Genomic DNA, 18439 nt, shown 5'->3' on the forward strand with positions numbered 1-18439 from the left:
AAAGCCCGCTGTACCGCCAACCCGCTATACCGGTGTCATATCAAGTTTGTATCCCGGCACAAATGACACTGGAATGACAGATATTTGCATCATTGGAAATAAGTTTTAAAAAACATATGTTGTCAAACCGCAGTATCCTGAATAAGTTCCTACTCGGGTATCTGCTATTTTATTTAACAAGTTTGCAGTAGCAGAATGCAACGAATATAATTGGGTTATTTGGGTTAGCTTATCTGCTGGCGTTTCTGGGGTTATAGCTTTTCCCGTGACCTAAATTCTCAAGACATATTTTGAAACAATACCAAGACAAGAATGTAACAATGAATGCTCAACGATACCTATTCATTTATGTTATTTCAACCACTTATTGCATCTCCCACAAAAGACGACCTTATTCTTCTACCACATACTGTTAGACATTTTACGCAACCAACCTTGGCGACCAAACAACAGAATGGCGACTTCTGATTGGCTGTTAGCCTTTTCTGTCATCGTCCTTAACGGGTCACTAGTCATCGGTTACAAAAGTTTGCTTTGCAATTCTTTATATTTTTAAAAGTCACAATTACATGATACTTTTTGAAATGACAAAACAACTTCTGGCCTTCCGAGAACTGTATCATATAACACCCGATAGGTGTGTTGACGAACACATTGTGGAGTATGCTAATTTCAATATATTTACTACAGTGGTTATAAAATACCTCCTTACTAAGATATTATCATTTCTTTGTGATGATAGCTATATCAAATGACATACCTGCCGGGACATTTACACCTTTCCCACAGACAAAACACGGAATATGTCAAAACACATAAATACCTAAATAATGCCGACTGAGCTTAGAGGAATGGAGGTCACGATAACTATATCAGTGTCATGTAGAACCCGGCTCCCCCCCCCCCCCCCTATTTTGTTAACGAGGAGCTTACACGTGGTTTGGGGACTCCGTTCCTGCGGTTTTAAGCTGGTGCAGTTAGTGCATTTATATATGCTTGGACACTTAAAGATGATTTTTATTTGCTTTGAAAATGGTTTTATGAAGCATGCATTGATTATTGGCCGAATATATCTAACGTTCAGCCGACCGTGACATTGCTCATATAATTTTCTTGTGGTTAAAAACAACAGACATCAGCAATATTTATGGCAATATGTAAATAAATATACAATAATAAAACTTGATACCAACTCACCCTACATTGAATAGACATTAATATATTCATAATAAAAAGAAACCGTTTATTCAAATTCAAATCAATATAACAAGGACACATTATGGCCAGAGTGCATAGTGTAACGGAAGGAGATTCGTGAACTTCGTAAGGTCAAGGTCAATACTGTCTATATACCTACTCTATCATATTTCCAAAGCGTGGTGGAAATGTCAATTACTACATTGTATTTCAAGCTTGTATAAAGCAGAAAAAAACTAACTGTGTTGTAATTATATCTACGTCAATAACCTTGTTGTAACTTTATGTCACTTTACAATCACTATGTTGAATTTAGGTTCATGGCTTACTTTGTTAGTTACTATCTCATTAAGTCAGTTTGTTGTTTCAAAGTGAACCGTATATTGGATGAAAAGCTGTTATATTGCGATAACTTGTTTAAAAAAAACCTTTTCAAGTTTTGTTGAAACCTATACGTTTAGGTTACGCTTATTTGGTTTGAGTGGCGTCACCCATCTTACAATTCCAGGACAAATCTAAAGTACAATTAAAATAAAGATATCTTGATATCATAACACAATAACATATTTTAGGTAAAGCAGTTTAAAATGTCAAGATTTTAAATTGGATCAAATTTCAGATTGGTAAAGTTCTGGAGTGAAAAACAAGGTACACACATCATCGAATCAATCATTAACACAGTCAATATATTAAGGATTTATGACCCTAACAAATGTCTTAAGTGCCAGTAGGAAGAGGTATCAAAGCATCCTGAAACATTAAAAACTGTGGTGTGGAGAGGGGGAGGTAGGGAGGGGGATGGGGTGAGTGACCGAAAAGTCAGAGGTATATAAGTAAGCTGACACCTTAGTTACAAATAGATAGCTAGCTCTTCGCCTTTGTATCGTGACTAAACAAAACTAAAGACATTATTATTGTTCATTGTCGTTATACCCCATTAATTTGAATGCTTTTCTATTATAGCCGGACACTCCGTCCCTTCAACAGCTCTGGAAATCTCCCAAGAAAACAATAAGTACCGAAATTCTTTCGCTTTAATCGACGACACCCGCCATACAAGTCAATCTGATATCAGAAACTGGTGATGATCCTTGGACGTTTGCGTGAAAAGAGGAAAACTTTCCAATCAGACTTAAAAATATAGATGTAAAACATTAAGTAAAATCTAACATGAGGTATGGCGATGTTACCTATTAACATGTACAGAAAACAACATATGTTTTTTTGTGTCATCAAGTTTTCACTTCCAGTCATCAAATAAGACAGATCTACACTGTACCATATAAATGTTAGGATGATTCAATCCTTTAGTTGGAACCATGCATTGATTTACAAATGTAATAAGGCAGACTCAAACATTGAGTTAAAACCAAACATAGAGGTTAGGCAAACTGAAATAATTAGTGTTAACGAGACATAGATGGTAGGTAGACTCTAAATTTGAGTTCAAACCAGACATACATGTACATGTTAGGTAGACTCCAAAACTGAGTTAAGACGAGTCATTGATATTAAGTAGACTCCAAAACTGAGTTAAAACGAGACATTAATATTAAGTAGACTCCAAAACTGAGTTAAAACGAGACATAAATATTAAGTAGACTCCAAAACTGAGTTAAAACAAGACATAAATATTAAGTAGACTCCAAAGCTGAGTTAAAACGAGACATACATATTAAGTAGACTCCAAAACTGAGTTAAAACGAGACATAGATATTAGGTGGACTCAACTGCGGATAAATCACACAAGAATGTTAGATAACTCTTTATTTGAATCATCCTCGAATGATTTGAAATAAAAATACATTTTAAATTATCGTCTGAATTTGCTCGACCAGTCTAATTACCTTCTCTCTAATTCACATACATAAATACAATTTAATTAACTCTTTCCCTTATAAAAGGGAAACAAACTGTACTACTATGTTATTTTTCTCTTATTCTACTCGTACCTAAGATTTTTCTTACTCTAAGATTTTAACTAAAGAGGAAGTAATTATCCAACCACATCGTCTATTCTATTTAAAGTCAAACTTTTGTCATGCGATATTGTTGCTTTAAATGCCGGTTATGAGATTTAAGTGTGGACGCCTTACCGAATAACACGCTATGCTAAACTGGAGAAATGCTGTTTTACGACCGACACACATTAACAAAACAGTACAACGGTAATTTGATATAATGATCACATGAAACTAAAATAATAAAAATGTTAGTCAACCTTTAATTTGTATAGTGTCAAAATAAATCTTTGGGTCAAAGTTCTCATTTACAACATAAATTACAATACTCCCAGTAGATCCAGCATATAGCGTAATATAATTGGAGTGAAGGAAGACATGGTCAGATACAATGTCGTTTTAGAGAGCAACCAACTAAATGATTTTACATAGACCACAGTATTAAACTTTGTTAAAGTTTTGTACTGTATTATTAAAACAAAGAAATATTAGTTAGGTATTGTGTTCTATAATTAAAGTCTAGGTTCTCATATAACACTAGATAGAAAAAAAAAGTTTGGGTCCTTCTGCTCAAACTCCAACCAGGGTAGCCTTATTGAAATCAGGCGCATTTTGCACTAAAATATCCGGAAATTCTAATGCTTTTACCTATTCATTATCAAAATTGATATTTTGAACCTAAATCTCAATATGAATTTCCAAATTGATATTATGGTTATCTAGGAATAATTACCTGTCAGAAAACATTTTTACTTTTGAAATTCATAATTAGCCAGCCAATCAGCGGCCGGGTTAAAATTCTATCCTGGGCTCAATCTTGTATACACAGGGGCCATTTCGAAAGTCTTTTTTTATTTAGTTGGTTGATCCCTATTTTAACCATTTTTAGGACAGGATCATTTTCTCTTCACAAATTATTGCAATGTTTAACTGAAAAAGTGTCATCCGATTTTAGTGCAACTCACACTGTACGGGTAATTTCTATTGTTGGAAGACAGACAATTGATAATTTCATATTTATTATGACTTTGTCCATCTAAATAAAATATAATATGGCCCGGTGTTGAAACAGCAAAAGCGGTATGGTCTATTCTTTCTTATTTCTATAATATCACAATATGTTAAATTATATCCACTTCGTCTGATTGTTTTGAACAAGCCTGATCACTCGACACCTGGATGTGATATGTCTACACGTAAGAATGACGTCATATGCGATACTGAGAAGTATCACATTACACTATGAAATACGCCATTATGTCCTAGTCTTTGTCCAGATTGATCGATGGATGAAAACATTAAACAACCAGCAAGTATATCTCATTATATTTAAGAAAGAATCCTATTTCCATGGCATTCTGGCGTCTTTTAAGGGGTTTTTCATTCCAAATGATGTACTAAATATGTTTTTTTACCAAATAATGTCAAAACTCGGATTGTTCATTTTACATTCAGTCTATGATTAAACATAAAAGGTCCATTTAGCTATCAATTTTATACTATTAACTTCCAAACATCCCTTTTGAAGTGCACACCCGATGCTCTCACCCATTGCGTGCAGACTGTGACTTTACCGTAGCGTATAATCGCCATCTTTTGCAATCCTGATTTAGACGCTGGAATGTCAAACTAAGACACAAACATGATACAATTTTTCATGCAGAAATGAGATTGTATGTATGGAAATGTTACCATCGGTACTATTAAAATATCTCTAAGCATTTTCTCTATGATTGAAATATTATTTTGGATAAAATTACTTGCAAAGTATATTGAGTCATTCACCTGTAAAGACAAATTTTGGACCTTCCCTAATTATATGAATGGAAGAGTTCATTATGAAATTTTGTGGGGGGGTGAGTTAACCGCCACTTTCGTCTGTTTAATGGCTGCAGATTAAAACCCGTACAGGCCATAGAAATGTCACATGTGATAATTTATTGGTTATGTAATAGGAAACTTATGAATCCCTACGTAATCCGGTTTTTCATTAAAATGTCTGGATGAAAATTGATATTCAAAGGACGACGTCAATAGACCTTCAAATGACGTAACTTGGTTTATTTTTACAATCACATGAAACGAAGGAAAATGGTGATTTTGAGTAATAATGAAGTTAATACAAAGTGAACAGAAGACATCACTCAATAACCCGGGCCTGTCCATATGCCAAGTGGCTTACTTATGGTCTGCTCATACTTGCACTGATAGCGCATCAGAACGTACCGAAAATTTAATGTACCTCAGCAGGGCTATAAATAGCGTACCCTACACAAAGAGGTATGCCCTATATGACGCTGCCTAAACTACAAAACCTATCATAGCGTACTTCTACCCACCCCAACCCACCTCGACACGTCATTTTTACAATAAGCTATACGGCAACGCAATAATGACAGGCCTTAATGCTATGTATGACCGTACACCGGACATTGGTACTAGTGAGAAAGGGGAGGGGTTAAGACGCGGGCAGGTTTGATTGACAATGATCGTCACTATAACATTCATATCACATGGCTTTATAACTGTGTTGCGTAAATCATATAGTGATACTTTGATTCCCAATAGCTCATGTCCACAAAGTTTAACTCTACATATAAGTAATAAAATTTCGTAGAACAATTTGGTCATACTTTCCCTAAATATTGCATATGTTTGATGTATACAGCTAATTATAATACGAGGCTATGTCAAAGTATTAGTAACGTAACCTTACCTGAAAAATGCATTCTTTGAAATCTTGCTCTAAATCAACAATTTTCACATACAATGTATTACTATATTGGCATCACACATGTACCTCTAGAGAAAGAGTAATATCGAATAAAATTTAAAAAGATAATTCATGTGACAAATGGAAAATATATACATCTTGATGAAATTTGTTATTATTCAGTAGATAGTGTCATTTTTTCAAAAAAAAAAAAAAATCGGTGCAAAGGATGTCATCATCGCAATGCCATCATAGTAAAATATCAGTTAACATGGGGTAAGTATTTGGAATAATATAATAAATGCAATGCACTATGTCATGAAAATCGGTAATATTTTACAAATAAATGATTTTGAATGTTCTAACTTTTAATTGGTTTGATGAAAGCAGCAATTACATGAAGTGTGAAAAATCGGAGCATGTGTCTACAGCAAGCAATGCGTCAGTATAAAAGTAATCGTCAGAAACGCCAGGCGCCAAACTACAGATTTACATGTAATAAAAACGATAATGGTCCATAAAAACTTAAAACAGTTTATAAAGTATCTAAATTATTGACCATTAGAAACATTTTTTCCCGAGTAAAGAACAAACATTGATTCGATAGTTAAATTCAAAACTATCCAAGCAAAGTACATTTTGCACCACAACTGCTGATTATTCTATAATATTGCCTACTTCTTCACATAAATAGCATCTTAATTCTAAAATGAAGTCAGGGAGGCGTCACAATTATATAGGGCATATATTTACCTATATTGTTAATATACAGGACAGTTTATATCAGAACATCAACCTTGCAACAAATCTATTATATTGAAGTGTTACGTTATAAAAGTTCTCTGCTCCAATGCATGAATGATATTGCACGTCCATTTAACAATACTACAGTTTTATAGTGTCAGCGTCCACATTGATTAAGATGATGGTGAACATAATGTTGATGAAGAAGTTTTTAATAAGAAAATTTTTAATTCCCAGCGATGAAAATGAGTTTGACAGATTATAGACTCTTGCTATCTTTCGGAAATTTGAGGAAGAAAGAAAAGAAAAAAAGGCATATACATGTACGACACAAATTGTGTATAGAGTAATATCTCAGAATAAAACTGTTGTTATTGGCTATCGGGCTCAGTGCGTTTGAATTGAAATGTCTTTGGATCATAATCTACGTCTGCATTCGTTCCCGAAATGATTGTCACATTAAGATCTAATCTAAGTATTATAATTTTGTTGTTTTGAAAGGATATAATAACAATGAGATACAACAACGAAGTTTCCCAGGGGAAATCAATCTAGCTTACGAAATATGTGTATTCGGTGTTACGCGCTTCGTTTTTGGTAAATAAAACGTGGGCAGCAAAGATCGAAATGAGTTAATGAAATTGTTTTTATTTTTTAACAAAACAAGAGTTTTAGCAATGTAAGAAGCATATTTAAGTACGATTTAATTTTGTTAAAGGTTCGGTTAATTCTATAAATAGATATTGTATCTGTGAATGTGTCTCCTTGTGATAGCGATATAAACTGTATAGCGTTATCTCCATGAATTATCTAGTAGGTTACCACTTGTGTTGTACTGAAAATATGCAATTCACTCTTACTACTGAAAATGATGAATGGTTCAATATATTTTAGTTGTTGATGCATCTGTCAGAGAAGTGAGTCCTAAAGTCTTTCACTGTTGTCAACTTGAAATTGTGTCAAAATTAAGTCGCGCATCATGATCATGGGATAGTGACAACATACATGTGCATATGTATTTCTTATACTTGACGTGTATGTCCAACTTATTTCTGGGCTAATAAATAAATAAACAACAACAAAAACCAGAATGATTATAGAAAGTACATGATGCTTTGTAATTTCTGTCAATGAAATATTTTCCAAAACTTGACTGTTTTTAGAACAATTGCTTATGGCTCATTTCTCGTGCGATGTTACGCGACCATTGTGTTTGATGTCCTACTGTAAAAATAATCCAATGCATTATGCTTTCATTTTTGTGTGTGTTTTAGTTGTGAATGAAATCCGATGTTTCGGGAGACAATTCACCAATGATTTTTATAAAGAACTGGTGGCTTGTCAAAGATGAGCAAATATTGTTTTTGTTTATGTAAACATTGTTTCAACACACCTGTTCAAGGGTCAGAAATGATGTCGACATTAAGATAAATAATGTATTTTGAAGTTAAAGAATGCCATTGTATATCTACAGTGACGCACACGTAAACTAAATAAGTAAACGTCAAGAATAATTACCTCAAACATTCCAGCTCTAATATTTGTCTTACATGAAAACTTTCAATATGATGATACATATGTAAATATTACTCTTACAAAAAGTAAACGTGCAAACACTTTAACTTATTGTGTGTCCATTTTACTTCGTGTAAATGTTTCACAAAAGACGCATGATTGCACTTAGCATTTAGAAAGAAGAAAATGCTGTTAAACTGACAACAAACGTCGGCTTAAGATAATTTACGTACCGTCGCCCTCATGTTTTCTTTAAGTAACACGTAATCTTAATACTCACCATAAACATCGTTAATCTAAAAGAATTAATATAAAAGTGATTTATCATTTAAAAAATAAAGTATTAAAATGCATATTTTTTACAAATTAAATGCTTAAAAATGAAATTATCTGACAAACATTAATCATTGTATACCTTTAATTATTATTCAGATATTTTCTATTTCATCTAAAATGCATCAAAGGTAAAATGCCAACAAATTGATTAAGAAATAATTTACGAGGGCCATAAAACTGCTTTGAAATAATGTTACAAACGAGGAACATTTAAATACAAAAAAAAACATCATTGAATAATTTGTATATATGGTGTTATATCACTAAGACATGCGATGTCAATATCCTTACCAATTTATCTTTTATCTAGCAGGATGTCATTACAAATGGTAGGGACGAGATGATATGATTATCTTTAATTCTTTGTATATTTCATGCATTGTGAATGATTTATTACATGACATGGTACATAAAATTAACATTGTACCTTGTTTTCAATCAATAGACACTTGCCGCATTAAAACTCCGGACCACTTAACTCGATACCGCCGTCTCCTAACCGGTGTATAGTTTGTGTTAACGTCTCGCGTGCTTCAGTTCTTTGACACCCAGCAGTAGATGGAGAATGCGTCGGCCATTTTAGACAGCCTTTGTGAAAATATGTAGTTTGTAACAAAGGTGATAATTTTTATTCTAGTTTTATTTCGCTGTAAAGCAATAATTCCGATTCAGTGCTATCTCCGGGTAATAGCTGAGAGATTAATCTACAAAGCGTGTATAACTCACGAAGGAAAAACAATAAAATTCAGCAATAATTCAACTTTCTTTTATACTTGACTAAAACGAAAACTAGTTTTATTTCAGTTGTCGGTTTTATAACACATATTAACCCTGAAACATTTAGGTACATTTCGCATGCGAGGCACACATATACAATGTAGTTACTGTTAGTTTAATTTACCTTACAAGCATATGTATGAAATTGAGAATATTGAATTGAAAGGAGAACATGCTTAAGTCGTTATGGAAAAAAGGTGCTAAAGAGATATAATATATTTCAAATCCATTTCAGTTATGCTCATACATTAACTATCAATCAAATCAAACAATTTAGTAATGACCCAGTAACTGAATGACCCATATACATTTTACCCGAACGAATTAAGGGGTAGTGTGAGCTGCAATTTAAAGACTCACACTGCTTAAATCTCTACAGGAAACGAATTCTAGTTGACTTTTTATTGCGATATTTATTGCAATACTTAACTGATATTTTTAAAGTGAATGCTACACTTCAAGAGACAAAGGATTACTCACCACATGTCAAAGCCGTCCTTTTGTAACTACGGTAAAAGTTCCGTGACAGCACTGACACGACCATACCATCTCTCAAACAAACAAATCAAAAACAATTCCACAAGTTTATATTAAAAATATAATCAGTAGGCACCAAATATTCATTAATTAAAAGTGGTTCATTCTATGATATATAAACTATAAAATATCATGTCCCGGTGAAATGTTTTGAGTCAGAAAAACATCACGGTCTACAAAACCTAATTAAGGTGACAAAATCATTCAAAATGTAATAGGGCGAAAGTTGATTGCTGCCAGTCGACATCGATCCCTCCAACTAAACATGCGTTACTGATCATTGCAAGCCGACTTACAATGTATATCTAACCGAGTAACACGGGTGTCATAGCCCTGTCGGGGACGCTTACTCCGACAAAGCACCTAGTTCTGTTTTCATTGTTGTTTTCAGAGTAGTCTTTGGTTCGTTTGTAGTTTCTCATTAACATGTTTTTTTCTTTTGTTTACAGTATAGTGTTGTTTTTAATTTATTGTTTTTGCATAGAAACCTTTGCAAAAATAGAAGGAACATATTCGTCTCTCTGAAGATAACACCAATGCAGGTCAATGTCAAATCCAGCTTGCATAAAAAAAGGAATAAATTCAGTCCAGGATTGTGAGGGAAATCAGGCAGGAAATTCCAATAAATCATGAGTTTCTATATCTTCGTTTCAGCAAATGAAAGATTATTTAACTTTTTTTTCCTTTGACAACGTTCTTTTTTTCAAATTCACAGCACCATGCATTACATTTGGATACATTTTAGTGTAATTAATATTTTTTTCTGTTTTAATATTCATAGAAAACAGCTATAAAAGTATTTTTGAATAGAAAGGGTACTAGGAATTGGACTGGTTAATAAATGTTCCTCTAAGTGAGTACAACCTTAAAGGTTTGGATGCATTATAATTTTAAATAACTTGCCGAACGAGTCAATTACAATGATATCAAATTCCGTTATTTATCTAACATTACATGGCAGTCTTTGTTTGTTTTTTATATAGTAAAAATGGTCATAATGTATTTTCTGTGAACTTTAAAGAGGTCAATATGTTCATCTTAAACATTCCTCAAATGGAAAATATTAGATTAATAAAGTTGTTAATGATAATGGGATAAGAAAAATGTCTTTACATGCAAACAGCTCAATAGATGTTAACCTTAGGAATTTGATAAAAGCATTAAACCATGATTTCAGAATGTTTCAAATATAAATAGTAAATTCGGACTGATAAAAGTATTCGAAATGCTTTGTCATGGCTTTTATTTACCGATAAAATCTTACGGATGTTTTGAATCAAATGTATGGTAGAGGTTAAATGGCTATTTAGAACAACATAAATATTTTGAGGACACAAGCATTAGCCCGAAGGTGTTTCTATATATGTAAAGTGCTGACACAAACATTTCAATTCTGACCAGCAATGGATTTGATGTTTAAATTGATTACTTTTCGGACCACCAGTGGGATTTACGATAGATTGATTCTTTGATTGTCATAGCGGAGATGGACCGGTTGGTTTAAATGTACAACAAAAATATGGAGGGCGATACAGCGTCATGGTGAATGGCCATTGCCTAATGATAGTAAATATTTACATTGTATTTGATTGATTGTTTGATTATTTTATTTATTTCCGATTCAACAAACTGTTAGTTGTGGCGTTATAATTGTTTCGGAAAGGTAGAAAAGAAAATAGTACATTTTACGTTTTCTAACAAAACTTGAACCCAAAAGTATTTTATCGAAAAAAAAAATCCAGATGAAATTAGAAACATCATTTTTCCTTATTTGTTTTTCATTTAAAAAAATATCAAAACGCCTACACATTAATATGATGTGTTATAATTTCCACAACCTTTTTCATAATATATCAATTAGGATTCTCCTAGCCCTAATTCTAAGAAATTTTCATCAAAAATGCGTATCACAATTTTGATTAGTTTAAGATAAAGTCTCTTATTTTTACTGAGTAAACTGTCTAAATTCCATTGCGTACGTTCGGGATAAATAAGGTAACTAGTCGATACGTAATACCCATGTATTCGAAAAATTAATGTTAAGGCATAAATCAAGTTAAAATGTTAGTCTTTGGACCATAAAAATAGCATAATGAGTTTAAAGGGATGTAATAATGAAATCACGTATCATTACTATAAATAAATTCGCTGTTTTATTTATGACTATTCCGCCGGAGAGAAAAAGAAATAAAACACTCTCGTAAGTAATCTAGACAGGAGGAAATGAAATAAAACAATGAATTTGATAAGTGGTAGTTTTATATAACTGGGGCAGGTGATCACGTGTTTACTGATTAATGATACATTGTTGTCTGGACGTGAAAGCTGAACGGGCATATATATATTGAATATAATTATAGCTACCCTTCTATTTAAAAAAACACTTTAGCGACAATATACTGTACTCTATTACGGTGTATGTTCGTTTCGTGTAGAAACGTACGTTCGTTGTTTTCGTGGTCCAACCACGATGAAGAAACACACAAATAATAATAATAATAATAATAATAAACGCCGAAATACTGTTTGCATATGATTGTAAACATTTTTTATTTACGATATAGTTCATACGTCCAAACGGCGAAATAGATATTCTCGAATAATGCATGTTGATTAACAGTATTTCATTCTATAAATTCAATGGAAGCAAGAAAGAAACAAAAACATAGCAGCTATTTCAATAGTTTAGAGAACAAAATAGTAGGAACATTTGTTCTAGAGAAGAAGTTATACCAGTTTCATGCATTTATTTACATTTTCACTTCGCTCCGCCTCAATGAAACTAGTAAACTCCGATCACTTCATTTCCCAATGAAGATGCTTGGTCACGTGCTGACCTCTGACCGGCGTGAGAATACATTTTGACATTGTTTACATTTTGACCTACATTGTAGTTTTACGCCGCTTCAGTTTTGAACGAACTTTCTGCGATGTGGCCTATCGTTGTACATTTAGAAACACAGACAGGAATGCTTGATAAAGTGATATTAGAAATTGTCAGTAATATAATATTATAGTCGCCTAGAGATATTTTACACGTATTTTGATGAAACACTGAATTAGGCTCAAGCCCAGGTAAAAAAATGCTGAGCATACTTCAGTAGCCTGAACCGGGGATGCTTCAAAGCTCTCTATTTAGGCCTATAAATATATGCACTGCTGACAAGTAAACAAAGCATGAAATAAAAACTAAAAGCATTTATTTGTTTAATGTTTAGAGAAATATCTTAATTCAAGCACACGTAAGAAAATTTTAACAATGTTATCTTCAAAAAGTGTAATTTGGGTTAGCGTCACGTTAGGACCGAACGCAGTGAGGTTCACCACTCATCGCATAGCCTAGTAGGCATAATCGAACGCAAATAGTTTAATGTGTACAATATATGTGAAACGGTGTCATACATGTAAGCTTAGAAACGATAGATTCCATGAAAATATCATGTTTGTTTGTTTGTTTGTTTGTTTGAGTTTTACGGCCCATCGACAACTAAGGTCATTTAGGGCCAAACTACAAGTCATGCATTAATATCAGGATAAAAGTTCAGGGTAAGAAAAAGCAAGTAAGGACTAAAACACAGATTGTAAACGTTAATTTGATAAAAAAGAAGGTTTGCATGGGATAAAATAAATTTGGCTAAAACACATGAGAAAACTCATGCACAATGTTGATGAAACGATGAAATGTTGAGTTGATACGATGTATGATGAGAAAACGTTCATATTTTGCTTAAAATACCGATCTCTTTGAGATAATTAAAAATACGATTATGTCTCACGGCATGAAACAAAGTGTACATGTCGGAGACATCGTAGTATTTATCTCGTATGTGTTTAAAATCAATACAATGCAATAAAATATGCTCCACTGTGAGAGGAGAATCACATGCATGGCATGTAGGAGGATCCTCCCCTCTCAATAGATAGGAATGTGTAAAATATGTGTGTCCAGTTCGGAGCCGAGAGAGAACAACTTCCTCTCTGGGGTCTCTCCGACTGGACAGTTTAGGATTAAGTGTAGGTTGAATTTTAAACAGTTTATTGTTTGTTTCGGTAGACCACCTTTGTTGCCAATGGTATACACTTTAAAATTACTGTAGGACTGAATTGAAGGTTTGATGTCGGTGTATGGTAGTTTCAAATCTGTTTGTGCTAGGCGAAGAGCAGTCTTAGCTGCTTTATCAGCCTGTTCATTCCCCTTTATACCCACATGACTGGGAATCCAGAGATAAGTAATTTGAGTTTAAGAAGATAATCGAAATGTTCGGATTAAAAGATTTTGGATTAGAGTATTTCTAGGGTTTCTTGATTTTAAAGCATGAATAACCGAAAGAGAGTCTGAACAGATGATTGCCTTTTCAATGCGGTGTTCTTCGATATTCTCACAGAACGAGATTTCAACATACGCCACATTTTCCGATTAAATCTTCCATTACATACCATTAACAGTTGATGCTAATATTGACTACCAAATTAATTGACATGTATGAACCTCTTAATAAGAGGGCGGTTCTAAGAAACGTATTTTGCTGATGACGGTATCCCAGCTAACTACCCTTTATCTTCCAGGTCGCATTATATAGTTTTCGCCTACAGCAGTATGACAAATCACATAACTAAACTCGTTCAGTACATATCACACTACATGAGCTTTCATTTAAAATGATCACTGCATTAAAACTCACTTAGTAGTAGAAAATGATGGTGGGAATTTAGATATCCTATTTCTTTTAACCTTAACACCATGCCCCAATACATGAAATTGCCACCTGGTTAAAATCATATCGAAATTGCACTGCAACGTCTTGACTAAAAGGGTCATTACATTGGACATCAGGAAAGTGTTTCATTTTTAAATTTTAAATAAATACTAGCAATGTGAATACACGTGTGGTAATATCTATCGAATATTGAACGGAAAAGGATGAAGTGTTAACAAATATTGTCGATTTTATTTGGTAATTAGGGAAAATCACACATTTAGCGGAAACTCATATATTTTATAGAAAGTTTAATTTCTGCATCCTTAATCAGTTTCAAACGATGGAATTATCTTTTAGTACTTTCTGAAGCATTCAATCCTATACAGTTACATTTCTGGCATTTCAGGTAGCTTCTAATTATAAACATTTTGACTTAGGGTCGTGTCTGAATAGTGTTTAATGTTCTTTATTTTACATTTAATAAAGTCCGTAATTGGTAACGAAGCAAGAGGACATGCCATAAGTATAAAGCTCTATTTTAGGGACTTTTTAAAGCTAAAAGAGATATTAAAACAGCAATGTACCCTTGATGTCACTGCAGTTGGGAATCAAGACATTCTTCAGATCGTAATCTTTATACTGAATAGAACTGATTATCCCATCTAGGCTTCTCGGACTGCTTGGTGGACCATGCTAGGGGTACTTTAGAAACTGAAATAGTCGTGTGTACTTATTTCATGGTTTAGGACTATCGAAGTACGTCGTGTGCATCATATTTATTAGTGGTTAGCTTATAATAGAGTTATTCAGGTAAAATGTAAGTTCAACTTCCCCTACGAAAGCAGCGAAAAGTCTTACACACTGAATGCTTAGTGTCATACGGTATTAAGAAAGAAGTAGATAGCTATACGTGAAAATAGATGATTAGCCTTAGTTTAGATGTCTTAACAACCATGAAGTATAGGACGCCTGTCAGTAGTGCTATGTGAAAAGTTAAGGTACGGTGCTCGATATCTTTGACTGTATGTTTCAGTTTCAAACTAATGTAAATTAAGCAAGATCAGGCTGCTTTTACAGATGCTATACGACAAGATCAGTTTACTGTCTTCAGAATCACACACGCACACATTTCATCACACGCACCAAAACTATGGATGATCATTCTTAAAAGAATATTAAAACCGCTTACTTCAATAAAATACCACATAGCCGGTTACTTTAGCGGATAAATAATTCATTTTCAATTTTTCGCGGATCAGATGTTTACGACGAGAAAATGTACCGCGAAACCTTTTAGAAAACCACCTATACTGCATTTAATTAATTATCATGACTGCATACATGCTAATGAAAAAATAAATAGCCTAGATAACTTGAATGAAATTAAGCAGTTAACAATCTTCTTTTTTACTGCAAAACATAATTAAATCTAAACAAAACTCATTTATTAGTCAATGTAGTAGATATAGTCTTAAAAGCCTTGGAATAGTAACAAAACCATAACAGACTGAGGTCTTATGCTGATTCACCTTTTCATAACAAAAAGAAAGTCAACACGTGTGAACTTAAAGCTGTCTTTCGCTGTAAGACCTCAACAGAATTCATAAAAGACAAAACAATTTTATCATGTAATACCATACATCATCGCTCTGTTATTGTTTTTACTTTGGCTTATATCAATTTATAATTTTGATAAATAAATGTCTAAAAACATAACATAATATGTTTAGAACATAATTACCTTAACATGTGTGTGAGTCCCGAGAGACCCCAGCATGACCTTTCTAATTCAATATTTAATGTCTTAATACAGTTCACTAGTCACGCTTATCAATTTATTTACAGACGAATAGCTTTAATATCTTTATAATAAAATATCTACAAAGATCAACGTTGTTTAGCTATAACTGTCAAAATACATAAGTGACGCTAGAGGCGGACGGTCATCAGAGTCCAGGGGACACTTTACAGCCATGCAATTATATGTATTAAGATAACATCAATTTTATCTGAACTTTTTACTCTAGCTGTATAAATTTTTGCTTCTAAATTGATTTTTAATTTTCTTATTCCGACCAGTTCGCGGACAGGACAACGAATTCCCTACCTATGTGGTGGTATACACTCTATCAAATAATACAGTATTCCAATGGATGTGTGTGATGATTATTATTTTGATAAACTTTATCGACATTGCTCTTATAGTATGGCTTGATTTATCTTCCGCAACAACATAGTTTCTAAAAAAAAACAAAGTCAGAGACCAAGTTCGTTTGCACCTGGCTTAAACACTGAAAGACATTAGACTGCTTATGTTTCACAAGTTCACCGATAACTTTATTTCGCATTGTTCCATCTACATAATTATTATGTAATAAACTAGAGCATTTAAAACAAATTAATATTTACCATGACCTAATATCACGTGACCCGTATCGTGTTGTTTATAAACGATATCCAATTTTACCGGTTTATGACAAAACGTGTTTTCAGAAATATATAAAATAATAGAATAGGATTAAAAGGGTAAAACAAATAAAGACACCGAAATCATACATTAGGAAAGAATTCACATCCAAATAACTTTCCTTCACTGAGCAAAAACAGCATTGTACTTTTATGCTGTCATTAAACACTTCATAACACCCATTAAATATTTCAAAACCAAACTAGTGACAATATAAAATATCGTATGAATCGCGTTTCATGTAAAATACCTTGGTGAAGTCAGCCTAGAAACAATTGGCCTTTCATCATATTTCGAATTAGTTTCCGGCTTTTAGAATAATAGCTTACCTTAAAATGATATTGTTGGTACTAGTGTACATTGCGTAATTGGTCAGGCTAGATTTAGGACAATTACATTGAAGGGTAGCTTCGTATTTTGGCATGGATCTGCCAACACATAACGAAAAAGTAAAGTCGACTTAGCGAGATAGTAAAGTGGACTTAGCGAGATAGTAAAGTCGACTTAGCGAGATAGTAAAGTGGACTTAGGGAGATAGTAAAGTCGACATAGCGAGATAGTAAAGTCAACCTAGGGAGATAGTAAAGTCGACTTAGCGAGATAGTATAGTCGATTTAGGGAGGTAGTAAAGTCGACTTAGGGAGTACATGTGGTCTTATCTACACGACATGATACTCCATGTGATGTAGTGCATGCAGTCTTATCTACCCGACATGATACTCCATGTGATGTAGTACATGTGGTCTAATCTACCCGACATGATACTCAATGTTATGTAGTGCATGTTGTCTTATCTACCGACATGATACTCCATGTGATGTAGTGCATGCAGTCTTATCTACCCGACACGATACTCCATGTGATGTAGTACATGTGGTCTTATCTACCGACATGATACTCCATGTGATGTAGTACATGTGGTCTTATCTACCGACATGATACTCCATGTGATGTAGTGCATGTGGTCTTATCTACCCGACACGATACTCCATGTGATGTAGTACATGTGGTCTTATCTACCGACATGATACTCCATGTGATGTAGTACATGTGGTCTTATCTACCGACATGATACTCCATGTGATGTAGTGCATGTGGTCTTATCTACCCGACATGATACTCCATGTGATGTAGTACATGTGGTCTTATATACCCGACATGATACTCCATGTGTTGTAGTGGATGCAGTCTTATCTACCCGACATGATACTTCATGTGTTGTAGTGGATGCAGTCTTATCTACCCGACATGATACTCCATGTGATGTAGTGCATGTGGTCTTAACTACCCGACATGATACTCCATGTGATGTATTACATGTGGTCTTATATACCCGACATGATACTCAATGTTATGTAGTGCATGTTGTCTTATCTACCGACATGATACTCCATGTGATGTAGTACATGCAGTCTTATCTACCCGACATGATACTTCATGTGATGTAGTACATGTGGTCTAATCTACCCGACATGATACTCAATGTTATGTA

The sequence above is a fragment of the Argopecten irradians genome, chromosome 6, assembly GCF_041381155.1.
Source record: "Argopecten irradians isolate NY chromosome 6, Ai_NY, whole genome shotgun sequence".
Taxonomy (NCBI): domain Eukaryota; kingdom Metazoa; phylum Mollusca; class Bivalvia; order Pectinida; family Pectinidae; genus Argopecten; species Argopecten irradians.